The following is an 18932-nucleotide window of genomic DNA, read 5'->3' as shown; positions in this document are numbered from 1 at the left end:
GCACTCATCAGCTTGATAGATTCACTAGGTGGGACTTCATCTAGCACATTTGGCAGGTGCTCTCTTTGCGAGCCATTAGTCCATCGAACCGCACATCCATAGTTTCAACCACTTTATAGTGAAAGAGGTTGAAGACTCTGTAGGAGTGCGAATCCTTTCCGTATCCAAGCATAAAACCTTCGTGTGCTTTCGGTGCAAATTTTGAAGTGTGATGTGGATCCTTGATCTAGGACCTAGCACCAAATACTCTGAAGTAACTGACGTTTGGCTTCTTACCAGTTAGTAGCTCATATGATGACTTCTTTCGAAGCTTGTGTAGATAAACACGGTTGATGACATGGCATGCAGTATCAATGGCTTCAAGACAGAACTTCCTTGGAGTCTTGTACTCATCAAACATCGTCCGAGCCATCTTAATGAGGGTTCTGTTCTTGCGCTCCATGATGCCATTCTGCTGAGCTGTGTATGCAGCTAAGAACTCATGACTGATGCCCAATGTATCAAGATAAGTGTCGAGGCCGGTGTTCTTGAATTCTGTGCCATTGTCACTTATGATGTGCTTGACCTTGATGCCATAGTTCATATGGCACGATTGGTGAATCGTCTAAAGACATCCTACACTTCATTCTTGTAGAGGATTATATGCACCCATATGTATCTCGAGTAATCATCAACAATGACTAAGCCGTAGAGACAAGTAGTGGTAGTAAGAGTAGAGTAGTGAGTAGGGCCGAATAAGTCCATGTGAAGCAGCTCGAAGGGACGTGATGTCGTCATGATTGTCTTTGAAGGATGCTTGGCCCTAGTCATCTTTCCAGCTTCGCAAGCACCACATAGATGATCCTTCTTGAACTTGACGCCCTCAATGCCCACGACATGATTTTTCTTCGAGATGGTGTACAAGTTCCTCATGCCAGCATGTCCTAGCCTCCGATGCCAGAGCCAACACTCTGAAGCTTTTGCTAGAAGACATACGGAAACGGTGGTCCTGCTGAGAAATCTACCATGTACAGATCATCTTTTTGATACCCTTCAAAGACTTGAGATTTGTCAGATTCCATAAGCACAAGGCAATGATATTTTCCAAATATCACAATCATGTTTAGATCACAAAGCATTGAGACATACATTAAGTTGAAACCAAGGGATTCAACAAGCATCACTTTATCCATGTGCTGATCCTTTGAGATTGCAACTCTACCTAGATCCAATACCTTGCTTTTACCAGTGTCAGCAAATGTGATGTGACTTTTGTCAGACAGACGTAGGGTTGAATCCATCAGAAGACTTCAATCACCAGTCATGTGGTTAGTGCATCCACTATCCATAATCCATTCTGAAGCCTTTGGTGTCATACCCTACAATACAGTTTGGGGGATAGGCTTCACCAAGGGTATTGTGAAGCATAAACATTTGATGAACAAGCGGATTATGAAAGTTCAGATCTTGGTTAGGATATATAGGATGATTGTCAAGGAATCATGGGACGAAATACATAGTGAGACCATTTGGAAATTTTATCTTGCATCCCACAAGATGTTTAAGGTCCCCAGCATAAGCATTAGACGCCTTTGATTTCCGGCTGGAGACCATTCCCTGCAAAAGAGAGTTAATTTATCTTAACCACCCACATCTTCAGGGGTGTCTTAGAAGCAATGAGTCTAAGTGCAGCATCTGAGAACTTCGGCTTTGGAGCCCTAGCAAATAGCCTTGCAGGAGGTGAATAATACTCATAAGAATAAGCATAAAAGTTCTTGGTCTTATGAACATAGCGGTTTGATGAAACATGCTCATATTCATAAGTCTGAGTATGGTTTCCCTGCAAAACATTGGCGTTAGGGTGACTCTGGTGAGTCCTATGTCTGTATGAAGCCTTTGGACCATATGAAGCCTTTAGTCTGTGATTTGTCTTCTTCCCAGGTGGTGTCATGATGACATTCACGAGAAGATTCACAAGACAACTCTTGGGTACCCAGATCTTCTTAAAAGGAGGTCCATTCCTGCAGTTAGTACCGATATACCTGGCAAACACTTCACTATTCTGATTCTTAAACAATTTATAGTTTGCATCACAGGATTCATCAATGATATTTGGGTTAGCACAGGTGAAGCCAGATAAGGTAGATGGACCCACTGAAGGTCCCTTTGCAGCAACCCATGTGGTTTTGGGGTACTACTCAGGCTTCTAGTAAGAACCATCAACATTCATTTTCCTCTCGGACCCAACACCCTCTTTCCTAGGGTTTCAGTTCAGAATCTGTTTCTTGAGGACATCACATAGTGTCTGATGCCCTTTGAGACTTTGTACATTCCTGTCTCAAGCAATGTCTTCAACCTGGCATTCTCATCAGCAATAGTAGTTGTATCCTGAGCAGAGAGGTTAGTTACCACATCAGCAGTAGAAGATATTGGAACAGTAGCAGCAGTAGAACATTTAGCGATAGAGACAACATTATCACGCTCAAGACATTTTAGACATGGTGGTTCAAATCCTTCCTAAGCGGAACTGATCTGTTGAGCGTAGAGTGACTCGTTCTCCTTTTGAAGATCTTCATGAGCCGATCTCAAGTTCTCAAGTTCTTGCTTCCTTTGAAGATAATCATAGGAGAGCTTTTCATGAGTAGTTGAGAGCGTTTCATGACGACTTTCAAGTTCCTCATACTTAACCTGTGTTAGGACCCCGACTCAATGCCACACCGATCTAGCATGTAACACCTCATATCACTTTGCGGCCTCACGCACGGTATTCCCACGGGTGTTGCCTTACCAGGCCCGGGACCGTTTGCGCCTTTTGGCACACGTATATGATAGTGTCGCTAGCATCCATATGACAAGGAGCCCAGGCGGACATGACTAGTCATGAACCCAAAGTGGCACTACCTTACAAGGACAGGCGTACATGACCCAACAATGAACGTGTTGGTCATTAGTGAGTGAATCCGGCTTGTAGCAACTGGGCTAGCAGGACTCCGGTAAACCGGGCTGTAGCAAGCTAACAGGACTCTGGTAGACACCGCGTGACATTTCCCCGAAGGGACAGACACAGGAATGAAGAAGGACACATGCCGGCCAGCCTAAGTGTTCTGGAGCAATAGCAAGCTACCAGAGCTCAATGGAAGCACTAGGAGACATTTCCCGGTAAGAGAGGCTACCAAGGATAAACAACTAGATAGTCATATCCCACACATACCAAGCATTTCAATAACATACACACAATATGCTCGATATGTGCAAATACAACATGGCATCACAACAAGACTCTACAACTCAAGTATATCTACAAATATGGGTCTCATGACCCAACATTCAGAGCATACAAGTCAAAGCACAAGCGGAAGCTTAACATGTCTGAGTACAAACATCTACAAATGAAAAGGGCTGAGAAGCCTGTGTATCTACCAGATCTTGCCGAGGGCACAAGATCGTAGCTGAGGTAACAAACTAAACGTCGAATTCCACGCGGAACTACTAGTGAGACTGTAGTCTCTCTGCAAAACATAAAATAGGCAAACGTGAGTACAAATGTACCCAGCAAGACTTACATCAGAACTAACTACATATACATCATTGTCAGCAATGGGGATGGTGGAGTTTAACTGCAACAAGCTAGCTTTGACTCGGTGGCTATCCTGAACTACGACTGCAAGTAACTCTTTTGAGGTGGCGCACACGAGTCCACATATTCACCATATCAATACACCACTACGGATCCGCTCCCGTCTCCCTACGAGAACGCCATCCATAGCACTCACGCTTATCTTGCGTATTTTAGAGTATCCACTTTCACTTGTCTATGAACTGTACAGGCAACCAAGAAGTCCTTTACCGCGGACACGGCTATTCGAATAGATGATGTTAACCCTGCAGGGGTGTACTTATTCACACACGCTCTCACCACTTATCACCATGTACACGTCGTGTATCTCGGCAACCTTCAAGCGGAAGCCTGGCGAGGGAGTCGGCCACGACCTGACTAACCACACAAGTCTCTCGTCCAGGTTTATCGCCTATTCGGGTTCCATCCGCAAGGAGATTCGGCCGGGGTGTCGCTCACGGCCCCAAACGATGTGTGCAGGGTTCCCAAGCCCACCTTGACGGGTAGATCTACGCTTGGTACACCATGCCACGGTGCCTAGTCTGTCCCAAGCCCACCTGTACCGGGTGCCACTTGGTAGACTACAAGTACTACCTACAAACACCAGAAACTAGTTGCAACTCTTTGATAGAGATCGAGTTGATTAATAAGTCAAGAAAGCTTGGAGTACCCGGAGCCCAATGTGTGGTAGTAACTGTTCATGGATCACAAACACAGAGCTCAGTTCTCGAGGACGGCTTCAATGAGACAACCCAGCATGTACTCCTACATGGCCTCTCACCGCTACCTTTACCAAATCGTGTTCACACACTTAACTCACGCACAGTAGGACATGTTCACACACCTCCAATTCATCCCCGATGAATCAGACATGACTCAAGTCTAAGCAGTAGCAGGCATGACAAACAAGCATGTATGACTAGGCACATCAGGGCTCAAACAACTCCAACTCATGCTAGTGGGTTTCATCTATTTACTGTGGCAATGACAGGTCATGTAGAGGAAAAGGTGTTCAACTACCGCATCATGCAATAGTTGAATCGTTTTTGTCCTAATGCAGTAAAAGAGAGCAGGAGCGAGAGAGTGGGATTGTATTAGAATGAACAAGGGGGTTTTGCTTGCCTGGCACTTCTGAAGATAGTATAGTTCTTCATCGGTGTCATCGAACTCATCGTCGGAACCATGTCTATCGAGAGGGGACAAACACCGGCAAACAAGGAAGAACACAATCAATGCAATGCATAACATCATGCATGATCATGACATGACAATATGTTGTTGTTTGAGCTAATGCAACTAGCAGCAGGTTAAATGGAGTTGGTTTGAATCTAAGATTCAAATTCAAACTCCATATGTGGAAATTCAAATGACATTTACATGATTTGTCATAAACAGTCGCTATAAGTTGTTCTAATATGTATGAAAATGGTACATATGGATAGATTGGATTTTTCTGATCATTTTTCATATATAATTTATTTCATTCTGAGTTACCGTTGATTTTCTATGAATTTTAGAAGTTTTAGCTATTTTCTAAAATTTCCTGAATTATTTTAAATCCAGAAATGATTAACTTTGTCAGCATTGCATCATGCTGACCTCAGCAGGTCAACAGACCCGGTCCTGGTCAAACCTGACGTGCGGGTCCACACGTTAGTGACACAGGGCTGATTCGTGTCGCTGACATGTGGGTTCGGTGAACGTCCACGTCAGCGAAGTCAATGCTTACGTGTCGGTCCCGCCAGGTTATGTACTAATCTAAACAGAAATTAAGTTAACCTAAACAGGCACAGGGGCCCACATGACAGTGGCTCTAGGGGTGTTTAGTAAGGTCATTAGTGCTAATTATACTTGCGCCACGTCAGCAGTTGAAGCCGGCGACCACAGCAACGGCGGGGACTCACCGGAGTTGCTCAGGACGGTGCTACAAAGCACCCCTTCGCGCGTGGTTTGCGGCTACGGTGAGCTGGCAGTGCGGCGCATCTGATGGAGCAAGCAGAAGGGGCTACGATGGTCTGTGGTGATGGCAGCAGCAAGCTAGGCGGCGGCCAGAGATCGGACGCCGATGAAAACGACGACACCGTGCACGAAAGGATCAACGGGTAGCACCTACGCGTTCTGCATGATCTCGAAAAGCCAACGGCCATAAGAACGGTACCGATTGGCCACTGAAGCCTCATCGGCGACGAGCTCGTGCGGTGGCGTGCTTCAGGCGTCATGTAAAACGGCGGCTACAGCAAGCGCTAGGCCGCGGGGTTAAGGGGAAATGGCGGCGAAGCTCACGGTGATTACGAAGAGGGGCTCTGCTTGCTCGGGGATGTCCTGTGGCCGGCGAATCGATGACGGCGGTGGTCGCCTCCCGAGGACGAGGATGACGGTGATGGCGAGGCTGAGGAGCTCCCGGGCTTTTTTTGTTCATCTCGTCGACGTGCAGAGCCGCAGCGGATCCTAGGGATATGGTGAGGAGGTCAGGCGAGCTCGGTGGGCGCGTTGGCAGAGAGTGGCGGCGACGGCCTAAGCTCAGGTGGTCGCGGGAGAGAGAGCAGAGAAGGGGGAGGAGTTCCAGAGAGAGGGGGGTGTTCGTGGCCATCTCCATGGCGCTGGGAGAGAGTCTCGAGGCGTGAGGCAGGCACGGAGGAGGTGGAGGCCTCGGGCACGCAGGCATCGACACGCCTCTGCCTACTGGCAGAGGTTGAAGACAACCGCTCCGGCCAGTGGGCTGGGCCGTCCAGCTGGCCGCGCCAGGTAAGTGGCCCAGGTGGGTTTTCTGCTCTGTTTATAATTTTTGTTCGGTTTTCCTTTATTTAATCATTTTGCCACCACTTTTAAATTCCAACAAATGTAAAAACAGTGACAACATTCCTCTGAATATTTTTATATTGCACAATGGGGTTATCCAAAGGCACATAAATTAATTCAGAGTTATCTGAAATTATATTCCATATATTAAGGATATAAAACCAAATCCAAATACAATATTGATTTAAATTCAATGCCCAAAATAATTCCTTAAAAATGTTCATTATTTTTGGTTTGGATCAAAGCCCCTGCCAAAAATACCAAATATCAATAAAGATCATTTTGGTTTCACTGAATGCAAATTTTAGTTGATCCTAGTTTGATTCAAGTGATCCTAGGGTTTGAACATCCTCATTTCAAGATTAATTGAAATTGAAAATGATGCATGGATGCAATGCCACTAATTACAAGCAGATTTCTAGGGTTGTGATAAAGCTGCTAGGACCCCGACTCAATGCCACACCGATCTAGCATGTAACACCTCATATCACTTTGCGCCCTCACGCACGGTGTTCCCACGGGTGTCGCCTTACTAGGCCCGGGACCATTTGCACCTTTTCGCACATGTATATGATAGTGTCGCTAGCATCCAGATGACAAGGAGCCCGGGCTGACATGACTAGTCATGAACCCAAAGTGGCACTACCTTACAAGGACAGGCATACATGACCCATCAACAAACGTGTCACTCATCAGCGAGTGAATTCGGGCTGTAGTAACTGGGCTAGCAGGACTCCGGTAGACACCGCGTGACATTTCCCCGAAGGGACAAACACATGAATGAAGAAGGACACATGCCGGCCAGCCTAAGTGTTCTGGAGCAGTAGCAAGCTACCAGGGCTCAGTGGAAGCACTAGGAGACATTTCCCGGTAAGAGAGGCTACCAAGGATAAACAACTAGATAGTCAGATCCCACACATACCAAGCATTTCAATAACATACACACAATATGCTCGATATGTGCAAATACAACATGGCATCACAACAAGACTCTACAACTCAAGTATTCATTCAATAGGCTCCGAGGAGCGAGATATTACAAACATGGGTCTCATGACCCAACATTTAGAGCATACAAGTCAAAGCACAAGCGGAAACTTAACATGTCTGAGTACAAACATCTACAAATGAAAAAGGGCTGAGAAGCTTGTCTATCTACCAGATCCTGCCGAGGGCACAAGATCGTAGCTGAGGTAACAAGCTAAACATCGAAGTCCACGCGGAACTACTAGTGAGACTGTAGTCTCTCTGCAAAACATAAAATAGGCAAACGTCAGTACAAATGCACCCAACAAGACTTACATCAGAACTAACTACATATGCATCATTGTCAGCAAAGGGGATGGTGGGGTTTAACTGCAGCAAGCCAGCTTTGACTCGGTGGCTATCCTGAACTACGACTGCAAGTAACTCTTTTGAGGTGGCGCACACGAGCCCACATATTCACCATATCAATACACCACTATGGATTCGCTCCCGTCTCCCTACGAGAACGCCATCCATAGCACTCACGCTTATCTTGCATATTTTAGAGTATCCACTTTCACTTGTCTGTGAACTGTACAGGCAACCCAGAAGTCCATTACCGCGGACACGGCTATTCAAATAGATGATGTTAACCCTTCAGGGGTGTACTTATTCACACACGCTCTCGCCACTTACCACCATGTACATGTCGTGTATCTCGGCAACCTTCAAGCGGAAGTCTGGCGAGGGAGTCGGCCACGACTTGACTAACCACACAAGTCTCTTGTCCAGGTTTATCGCCTATTCGGGTTCCATCCGCAAGGAGATCCGTCCGGGGTGTCGCTCACGGCCCTAAACGATGTGTGTAGGGTTCCCAAGCTATGGTGCCTAGTCTGTCCCAAGCCCACCTGTATCGGGTGCCACTTGGTAGACTACTAGCACTACCTACGGGTGGATCTATGCTTGGTACACCGTGCTATGGTGCCTAGTCTGTCCCAAGCCCACCTGTATCGGGTGCCACTTGGTAGACTACTAGCACTACCTACAAACACCAGAAACTAGTTGCAACTCCTGGACAGAGATCGAGTTGATTAATAAGTCGAGAGAGCTTGGAGTGCCCGAAGCCCAATGTGTGGTAGTAACTATTCATGGATAACAAACACAGAACTCAGTTCCTGAGGACAGCTTCAATGAGACAACCCACCATGTACTCCTACATGGCCTCTCACCGCTACCTTTACCAAATCGTGTTCACACACTTAGCTCACGCATAGTAGGACATGTTCACACACCTCCAATTCATCCCCGATGAATCAGACCTGATTCAACTCTAAGCAGTAGCAGGCATGACAAAAAAAGCATGTATGAGTAGGCACATCAGGGCTCAAACAACTCCTACTCATGTTAGTGGGTTTCATCTATTTACTGTGGCAATGCCAGGTCGTGTAGAGGAAAAGGGGTTCAACTACCACAGCATGCAACAGTTGAATCGTTGTTGACCTAATGCAGTAAAAGAGAGCAGGAGCGTGAGAGTGGGATTGTATCGGAATGAACAAGGGGGTTTTGCTTGCCTGGCACTTCTGAAGATAGTATAGTTCTTCATCGGTGTCATCGAACTCATCGTCGGAACCACGTCTATCGAGAGGGGACAAACACCGACAAACAAGGAAGAACACAATCAATGCAATGCACAATATGATGCATGATCATGACATGGCAATATGCTGTTGTTTGAGCTAATGCAACTAGCATCAGGTTAAATGGAGTTGGTTTGAATCTAAGTTTCAAATTCAAACTCCATATGTGGAAATTCAAATGCCATTTACATGATTTGTCCTAAGCAGTAGCTATAAGTTGTTCTAACAGCATGAAAATGGTACATATGGACAGATTGGATTTTTCTGATCATTTTTCATATACAATTTATTTCATTCTGAGTTACCGTTGATTTTCTATGAATTTTAGAAGTTTTAGCTATTTTCTGAAATTTCCTGAATTGTTTTAAATCCAGAAATGATTAACTGCGTCAGCATTGCATCATGCTGACCTCAGCAGGTCAACAGACCTGGTCCAGGTCAAACCTGACGTGTGGGGTCCACACGTCAGTGACACAGGGCTGATTCGTGTCGCTGACAGGTGGGTTCGGTCAACGTCCACCTCAGCGAAGTCAATGCTGACGTGTTGGTCCCGCTGGGTTATGTACTAATCTAAACAGAAATTAAGTTAACCTAAACAGGCACAGGGGCCCACATGGCAATGGCTCTAGGGGTGTTTAGTAAGGTCATTAATGCTAATTAAACTAGCGCTACGTCAGCAGTTGACGTTGGCGACCACAACAATGGCGGGGACTCACCGGAGTTGCTCGGGACGACGCTACATAGCACCCCTTCGTGCGTGGTTTGCGGCCATGGTGAGCTGGCAGTGCGGCGCATCTGATGGAGCAAGCAAAAGAGACTACGATGGTCTGTGGTGACGGCAGCAGCAAGCTAGGCGGTGGCCGGAGATCGGACGCCGATAAAAACGACGACACCGTGCACGAAAGGATCAACGGGTAGCACCTACGCGTTCTGCATGCTCTCGAAAAGCCAACGACCATAAGAACGGGACCGATTGGCCACCAGAGCCTCATCGGCGACGAGCTCGTGCGGTGGCGTGCTTCGGGAGTCATGTAAAACGGCGTCTATAGCGAGCGCTAGGCCGCGGGGTTAAGGGGAAACGACAGCGAAGCTCACGGTGATCACGAAGAGGGGCTCTGCTTGCTCGGGGATGTCCTATGGCCGGAGAATCAATGACGGCGGTGGTCGGCTCCCGAGGACGAGGACGACGGTGATGGCGAGGCTGAGGAGCTCCCGGGCTTGTTTTGTTCTTATCGTCGACGTGCAGAGCCGTGGCGGTTCCTAGGGATACAGTGAGGAGGTTAGGCGAGCTCGGTGGGCGCATTGGCAGAGAGCAGCGACGACGGCCTAAGCTCAGGTGGTCGCAGGAGAGAGAGCGGAGAAGGGGGGAGTTCTAGAGAGAGAGGGGGGGTGTTCGTGGCCGTCTCCGTGGCGCTGGGAGAGAGTCTCGGGGCGTGAGGCAGGTAGGGAGGAGGTGGAGGCCTCGGGCGCGCAGGCGTCGACACGCCTCTGCCTACTGGCAGAGGTTGAAAACAACCGCTCCGGCCAGTGGGCTGGGCCGTCCAGCTGGCCGCGCCAGGTAAGTGGCCCAGGTGGGTTTTCTGCTCTGGTTTTAATTTTTGTTCGGTTTCCTTTATTTAATCATTTTGCCACTGGTTTTAAATTCCAACAAATGTAAAAACAGTGACAACATTCCTCGGAATATTTTTATATTGCACAATGGGATTATCCAAACGCACATAAGTTAATTCAGAGTCATCTGAAATTATATTCCATATATTAAGAATACAAAACCAAATCCAAATACAATATTGATTTAAATTCAATGCCCAAAATAATTCCTTAAAAATGTTCATTATTTTTGGTTTGGATCAAAGCCCTTTCCAAAAGTACCGAATATCGATAAAGATCATTTTGGTTTCATTGAATGCAAATTTTAGTTGATCCTAGTTTGATTCAAGTGATGCTAGGGTTTGAACATCCTCATTTCAAGTTCAATTGAAACTGAAAATGATGCATGGATGCAATGCCACTAATTACAAGCAGATTTCTAGGGCTCTGACAACATGAAGATTTTTAATGTCTTCATTTAAGGACTGAGTTCGGGTCATTTCCGCGTCCAATAGGTCATCGCTTTTGTCTAGCAACTTTTGAATATGTTCCATAGCATTTTGTTGTTCAGTTGTAATTTTAGCAAGTGTTTTGTAGCTAGGTTTAGATTCACATTCAGAGTCATCTTCACTTGATGTTTGAAATTAAGCATCGCGTGAGTTTACCTTGGCACCACGTGCCATGAAGCAGTAGGTGGGAGCAGAGTCATCCTCATCCTTAGCATCAGTGTTGGTGACGAGTCCATTGTCTTCAGTGCTGAAGATGGACTTGGCAACATACGCTCAAGCTAGAGCCAGGCTTGCCACGCCGGAAACAGATTCCTCTTCAGACTCCACCTCTGCCTCCTCAGATGCAGACTCCTCCTTTGAATCCATCTCCTTGCCAACAAATGCATGAGCCTTGCTTGATGAGCTCTTCATGTGTGATGAAGACTTCGACGAAGACGTGGAAGAAGACTTTGATGATTTCTTCTTCTTGTTGTCATCAGAATCATATTCCTTGCTCTTCTTCTTCTTCTTGGTCTCATTGTCCCACTGTGGACACTCAGAGATGTAGTGACCAGGTTTCTTGCACTTGTGGCATGTTCTCTTCTTGTGATCATGAGAGGAAGCTTCATCATTTCTAGAGCTAGATCTTGAAGACTTTCTGAAGTCTTTCTTCTTAGTGAACTTCTCGAACTTCTTCACAAGCATAGCAAGCTCCTTTTCAATGTCTTCCGGATCCCCAAAACTGCAGCCAGGTTCTTCTTCAGATGAGGAAACAACCTTTGCCTTCAAAGCGCGAGTTCGGCCATAGTTGGGACCATAGATATCTCTTTTCTCAGATAGCTGGAACTCATGTGTGTTGAGCCTCTCAAGTATGTCAGACGGATCGTGAGTCTTGAAGTCAGAGCATTCTTGAATCATCAGGGCCAGAGTGTGAAATGAGCTGTCAAGCGATCACAAAAGCGTCTTGACGATTTTGTTCTTTGTGATCTCAGTGGCGCCGAGTGCATGAAGCTCATTTGTGATATCAGTGAGGCGATCAAAGGTGAGCTGGACATTCTCATTGTCATTTCTCTTGAAGCGGTTTAAGAGATTGCGAAGAACACAAATCCTTGAATCTCTCTGGGTTGAGACGCCTTCATTGACCTTGGAGAGCCAATCCCAGACTAGCTTCGCAGTTTCCAGAGCACTCACACGACCATACTGTCCTTTGGTCAGATGACCACATATGATGTTCTTAGCAGTCGAATCTAGTTGAATGAACACCTTGACATCAACAGAAGTGACACCTTCACCGACCTTGGGAACGTCGTTCTTGACGACATACCAGAGGTCGACGCCAATGGCTTTAAGATGCATACGCATCTTATTCTTCCAGTTGGGGTAATGAGTGCCATCGAAGACAGGGCACGCAACAGAGACTTTGATTATCCCTGCAGTCGACATAGCTAAATGTCCAGGTGGTTAAACCGAATCACACATAACAAGGGAGCACCTTGCTCGGATACCAATTGAAAGTGCTAGTTATCAACTAGAGGGGGGGTGAATAGGCAATTTTTATGAAAGTCTTCAAAACACGGGGGCTTTGAAGACAAACAGTAGCAATGAACCTATTGATATGCAGCGGAAGGTATACTACACTAGGCAAGCCATAGTCAAGTAAGCAATGAAGTGAAAGCACGAAGACTATCAACAGCTAGGTAGTAAGGACCAGTGAAGATAGTATGAAGCCGAACAACAACAGTGTTCACACAGTGAAGACAATCAGATCATGCAGGGAGGCAATGACTTCACGAAGACAAACTAAAGTAAAGAGAGGTAAAGGATAGAACCAGTTTCTTGGAGAGGACAAGGATTTGTTGGACCAGTTCCAGTTGCTGTGACAACTGTACGTCTGGTTAGGGAGGCTGAGATTCAACTCAGAAGACCGCGTCTTCACCTTATTCCCCTTGAGCTAAGGACACTTAGTTCTCGCCCAATCACTCTGGTAAGTCTTCGAGATAGACTTCAAAATCTTCACAGACTTCGTTCACCGGCAATCCACAATGACTCTTGGATGCTCAGAACATGATGCCTAACTGGCTGGAGGATTCACAGTCCTCAAGTGTAACAAGTCTTCAGATCACGCGGACAGAAAGACTTCAGTGATGCCTAATACTCTTTGGCTCTAGGTGTTTTGGGCTTTATCCTCGCAAGGATTTATCTCTCAAATGCTTCGGAGGTGGGTTGCTCTCAAAGGACAAAACTCGTGCATTAACTCTGAGTAGCCACCAATTTATGGTGTAGGGGGTGGGATATTTATAGCCAGGAGGCAACCCGACCTGATTTGTCCAAAATGACCCTGTTCACTAAGGAACTGACATGTGTCCAATGGTCTGATTTCAAACACACGCGGTAGCTGGACTTGGGCTACAAGTAAAGCTGACTCATCCAGCTCTGGATAAGATTTGCTCTCATTGTCTTCGCTCGAAGACATAGGATTTGGTTGAGCATCACATCAGTCACTCTGACTTTGTTCACTTGGACCCCACTTAATAGTACGGTGGTTCCTATGACTCAACAAAAAAGAAAAGGAAACTATGAAACAACTATGTCTTCGCACTCCATAGTCCTCATGCAATGTCTTCTCATGTCATAGTCTTCAATGTGAATATCTTGATAGACCACCATTGTCTTCAATGTCTTCACACATTTTTAGGGGTCATCCCTAGTAGGTAAACCGAATCAATATGGGACTACTAGCTGTGTTATCCTGCAATTCTCACAAACACATTAGTCCCTCAACCAAGTTTGTCGTCAATACTCCAAAACCAACTAGGGGTGGCACTAGATGCACTTACAGTTTTGGAGTCAAGGGAAATCTAGCACCATGTTTTGTGGGACCATACAGAGTTTCGGAACGCATGGGAGAAGTTGTGTAGAAGTTGGAATTACTCGAAGGATTCTCAGGAGTTCATGATGTGTTTCACGTTTCCCAGTTGAAGAAGTGCCATGCAGAGATGGGCGATATTCCTTTGAGAGATACAGTGCCACTGGAAGCAATTCAGTTGAATAGTGATCTGGCCTATGAAGAGAAGCCAGTCAAGATTCTCGAGTTTTCCTGTCGAATTACTCGTAGCAAGGTTATCAAGTTTTGCAAAGTTCGGTGGAGCCACCATACCGAAGAGGAAGCCACCTGGGTGCGAGAAGAAGATCTTCGCAAAGACCACCCAAACCTTTTTGCTGACCAACCCAAATCTCGAGGGCGAGATTCATCTTAAGGGGGTAGGTTTGTAACATCCCAATTTTCAATTTGGATGTTATACATATATCATCATATGCATATCATATTTTATTTTGCATTTTGGTTGTGACCCTATAAATCTTAAGCAACTCAAGGACCCAAGGAGAGAGTTGGAGGTTTCACAAAATTCATATTTGAATTTATTTCAAATGTGAAATAAGGATCAATTTGATTTTAATAATTTTCTCTCCAAATATTTCTAATGATAAAAATAAATGAGAGAAGATAATATGACTTCTTCAACCTACGAGAAATATTGGAGAAAGATTTTTTAAATCAAATTATTATTATTTTGGTATTTTATTTTCTGTTTTATTTGAATTAGAAAAAAAATGCAATTTTGAATATTGCATTTTAGTCCAGAAAAATGTTCATCTTGTCCTAAATATTAGGTTTGGACGGTGAAAATAGTTTCTGGAATTTTTTGATTTTTTATATTTATTTAGGATTTTTCTTTCACGGTGCAATTATTTTTTTTAAAAAAAACTCTTCCGGGCGGACTGGGCCGCAGCCCAGCTGGCCCAACAGGCCGCGCCGCACGCCGTAGCCGCGCCGGAGTCGAAGGAGTTCGGGCTTCGGCCGCCGCCGCCGAACCCCTCCCCAAGTCGGAGTCCCCCCTCGGAAGCCTTTAAAACCGGACCCCGCCACCTCCCTCTCCTCCCAAGTCGCCGCACAGCCCGTAGCCTCGCCTCCCGCCGTCGAGCACTGCCACCGCCGCCTGCACCCGCACCGCCGCCGCCGTAGCTCGTTGCCGCCGCCTCCGCCCCCGACAGCGCCGCCATCGCCCGCGCCGCCGCCTGCCGTCGCCTGAGCCTCTGCACGACGTCGCCGACGCCCACCGCCGTTCCGATCCATGCCGTCGATGCCTACCTGTTAACCCTGGTGAACCGGTAAGAGCCGCCCGGTTCTTTTCGGTTTTGTTTCCGGGTTTTTTCGGTTCAGTAGTTTAGATCAGTTAGTGAATGATTTTTGTTAGATTAGTTCTGTTAATGAGCAATCACACGGTAGTTTTTTCTTTTTAGTTTTATTTTCGGCCAGGGACCTATCTACGAATAGTTTTATCACAATTTAGCCCCTGATATTAAAACTAGCGTAACTTTTTTCTCGTTTGTCCAAATTAAATGAAACCAGCGCCTAAATCTTTGTAACGTTATATTCTTTCCAGTTAACCAACTTGAACATGCTTTTGACACTATAAAATTTGACTTTATTTTAGATTAGTAAAGGATTTTGTTTCATTCGTATCTTGAGTTTCGTTTCTCCGTTTGAGTTGTATCTTTTTACAAATCATAGCTAATCACATGTACCTACTGTTAAGATCCAATCCACATGATAATAATGCTGTTAGGTTTTACTTTCTATTTAGTTTAGCCGTTTGCTTGTTTCGTGTTTGATTTGGATCTTTTCTCGTTTTCTCGTTGTTTTCGTTTGAGTGATTGCTTATGTATGCTACTGTTTGTCTACGCTAGATTACCCAGAGTGCGAAGCTTGTTACTACAAATCCCTAGAGTTTGCAGATCATCAGCAAGGCAAATTACACTTTGATCATACTCTTCTATACCCAGTTTTTACTATGCATTAGTATTGCTCCTCACATATTTGCATCAGTAGGATTGGGAACATTGTGGTTTGGTTGTAGTACTTGAGGTAGGAACGTAATACCTTTTGATCACCCCGGGAATATACGTTATGCGTTATTATTGCTTAGCCATGCTTGTAGACGGGGATTGGATTGTGATTCACATGGAAGTTTTGAGAGTTATTAATCTTGGATAACATTAAGGTGGCAACTTTAATACACATCTGGGTGGATTGGTTGGGGCACCTGGGGAACCCAGTGTTGTCCATTAAGGGAAATCTCGGGGTATCCGTGTGATTTTTCCTCGGTTCGCCACCCAGGCTCAAGGGGATCATATGATATTTCATGACTAGAAACTTCCACGTGCAGCCACAAGCCATTATGGGCTCTGGCATAGTTGAGTAAGTTGTATGAGCTCTCAAAGAGGTGGACTAGCAGATGTAGAGGGAAAGTAGGTGTACCGGTCTGCCCGGAGTGGAGAGTAAGTGCTTCAGAAAGACTATGTCTCGATCTTCCGATCATGGATGCAGTCGAGTCTTGTGGGGAAAAGTGTGCAATCTCTACAGAGTGTATTAAACTAATCATGGTAAGCCATATCCCCGGTTATGGACATCTTGAGTATATGGAATTGGATATTATTGTTGATCTCATCACTCTTTAATTAATTGAATTGGGTTTAATGATGATATTGTTTAATTGGGATTTGAGTTGGGGGAACCTTCTCAAATATTGGAACAACTTGGGAGTAGTTAAATAAATTTATTCCTTTGTTGCAGGAAAAAACTAGCTTTATGCAAAACCATAAACATAGAGCCTCCACCAGCCAAATATTGCATGTAGATATAGTTCTTGCATTCATTGCTTTATAGTGTAACTCTGCCAGCATATTCAATGTGCTGACCTACACGGCTACAACGTCTCATGTTGCAGACTACTCAGACGACGAATAAGGTGCGATAGGTCGTTGTCATGCACTCAGCTATGCCAGTGGAGTTGATGGACTCATTTATCTTCGAAGATTCTGCAGTTATTTAGTTTAGATGGCCTTCAGTCATGTTATTTTTGTGTAATCATACTTTTTATGAGGACTCTATGTAATAAGTGTGTGATTGAACTCTGTTATAATTTCTCGAGTACTGTGCGTGTCAGCATTACTGATCCAGGGATGACACTGATGCACAGAGACTTCGGTCCATTGGGATCGTGGTCGCTACATCGATAGCAATTCAGCCTGCTCAATATTTCTTTCCCTGAAAACACAACCAACACAACTATCTAGGTGGTCCCTACAAGCATCGGTTAGTCCTTTATAAAAGATATCAAGTATTTCAGTTTTTATTGAGAGGATGATCAGGCTAAGCATTAAGTAATTGGAGAAGCCTCTCCCAAGCTTGTGGGAGACTCTCTTCTTCGATTTGCACAAAGTTAAATATTTCCCATAAGGCAGCTTGCTTCTTATGAGCAGGAAAATATTTTGCACAGAAGAAGTAGATCATATCCTGGGGACTACACACACAACCAGGAGCAAGAGAATTAAACCATATCTTAGCATCACCCTTTAATGAGAAAGGAAACAACTTAAGAATATAGTAATAGCGAATTTTTTCGTCACGAGCAAATAGGGTGGCTATATCATTCAATTTAGTAAGATGGGCCACAAACAGTTTCAGATTCATCACCATGGAAAGTATCAGATTCAACCAAAGTAATTAACTTTGGATCGATAGAGAATTCATAATCTTTATCAGTAACACAGATAGGTGAAGTAGCAAACTTGGGATCATATTGCACTCTAGCATTCAAAGACTTTTCTTTTAGCTTAGCTAACAGTTTCTTAAGATCATCTCTATCATTGCAAGCAAGAAAGTCTCTAGAAGTTTCTTCATCCATAATATAACCCTCAGGTACAATAGGTAATTCATATGTAGGGGGAGAATCATAATATTCAGTTTCAATAATATCATCGGTTTCAGTAATTTCATTCTCTCAAACCATAGCAAGTTGTTCATCAAGAAATTCACCTAGTGGCACAGTATTATCAAGCAAATAAGTAGTATCATCATAAGCATCATGCATAGTAGAAGTGGCATCATCAATAACATGCGACATATTAGAATCAATAACATGTGTAGGTGTCACAAGTTTACTTAAAATAGAAGGTGAATCAAGTGCAGAGCTAGATGGCAGTTCCTTACCTCCCCTCGTAGTTGAGGGAAAAATCTTGGTTCTTTGATCTTTCAAATTTCTCATAGTGATCAACAGATATAAATCCCAAGTGAATCAGAGAATAGAGCTATGCTCCCCGGCAACGACGCCAGAAATAGGTCTTCATAACCCAAAAGTATAAGGGATCGCAACAATTTTCGAGGGTAGAGTATTCAACCCAAATTTATTGATTCGGAACCCAAATTTACTCAAAAGAGTCAAAGAATATTCTCAAGTATTAGCAGCTAAGTTGTCAATTCAACCACACCTGAAAGACTTAATATCTGCAGCAAAGTATTTAGTAGCAAAGTAATATGGAAGTAGCGGTAATGGTGGCAAAAGTAACAGTAGTAGTTTTGTAGCAACGGAAAATTAACTTAGCAAAGATCAATATGAAGCAAGCTCGTAGGCAATGGATCAATAATGAATAATTATGTCGAATGACATCCATCATGCAACAGTTATAACCTAGGGTGACACAGAACTAGCTCCAATTCATCAATATAATGTAGGCATGTATTCCGAATATAGTCATACGTGCTTATGGAAAAGAACTTGCATGGCATCTTTTGTCCTACCCTCCCGTGGCAGCGGGGTTCTATTGGAAACTAAGGGATATTAAGGCCTCCTTTAATAGAATACCGGACCAAAGCATTAGAACTTACTGAATACATGAACTCCTCAAACTACGGTCATCACCGGGAAGTGTCGCGACTATTGTCAGTCCGGGGTTGCCGGATCATAACACGTAGTAGGTGTCTATAACTTGCAAGATAGGATCAAGAACTCAAAA

The sequence above is a fragment of the Triticum aestivum genome, chromosome 3B (assembly GCF_018294505.1).
Source record: "Triticum aestivum cultivar Chinese Spring chromosome 3B, IWGSC CS RefSeq v2.1, whole genome shotgun sequence".
NCBI classification, from domain to species: domain Eukaryota; kingdom Viridiplantae; phylum Streptophyta; class Magnoliopsida; order Poales; family Poaceae; genus Triticum; species Triticum aestivum.
Note: the sequence above shows the minus strand (reverse complement) of the source record.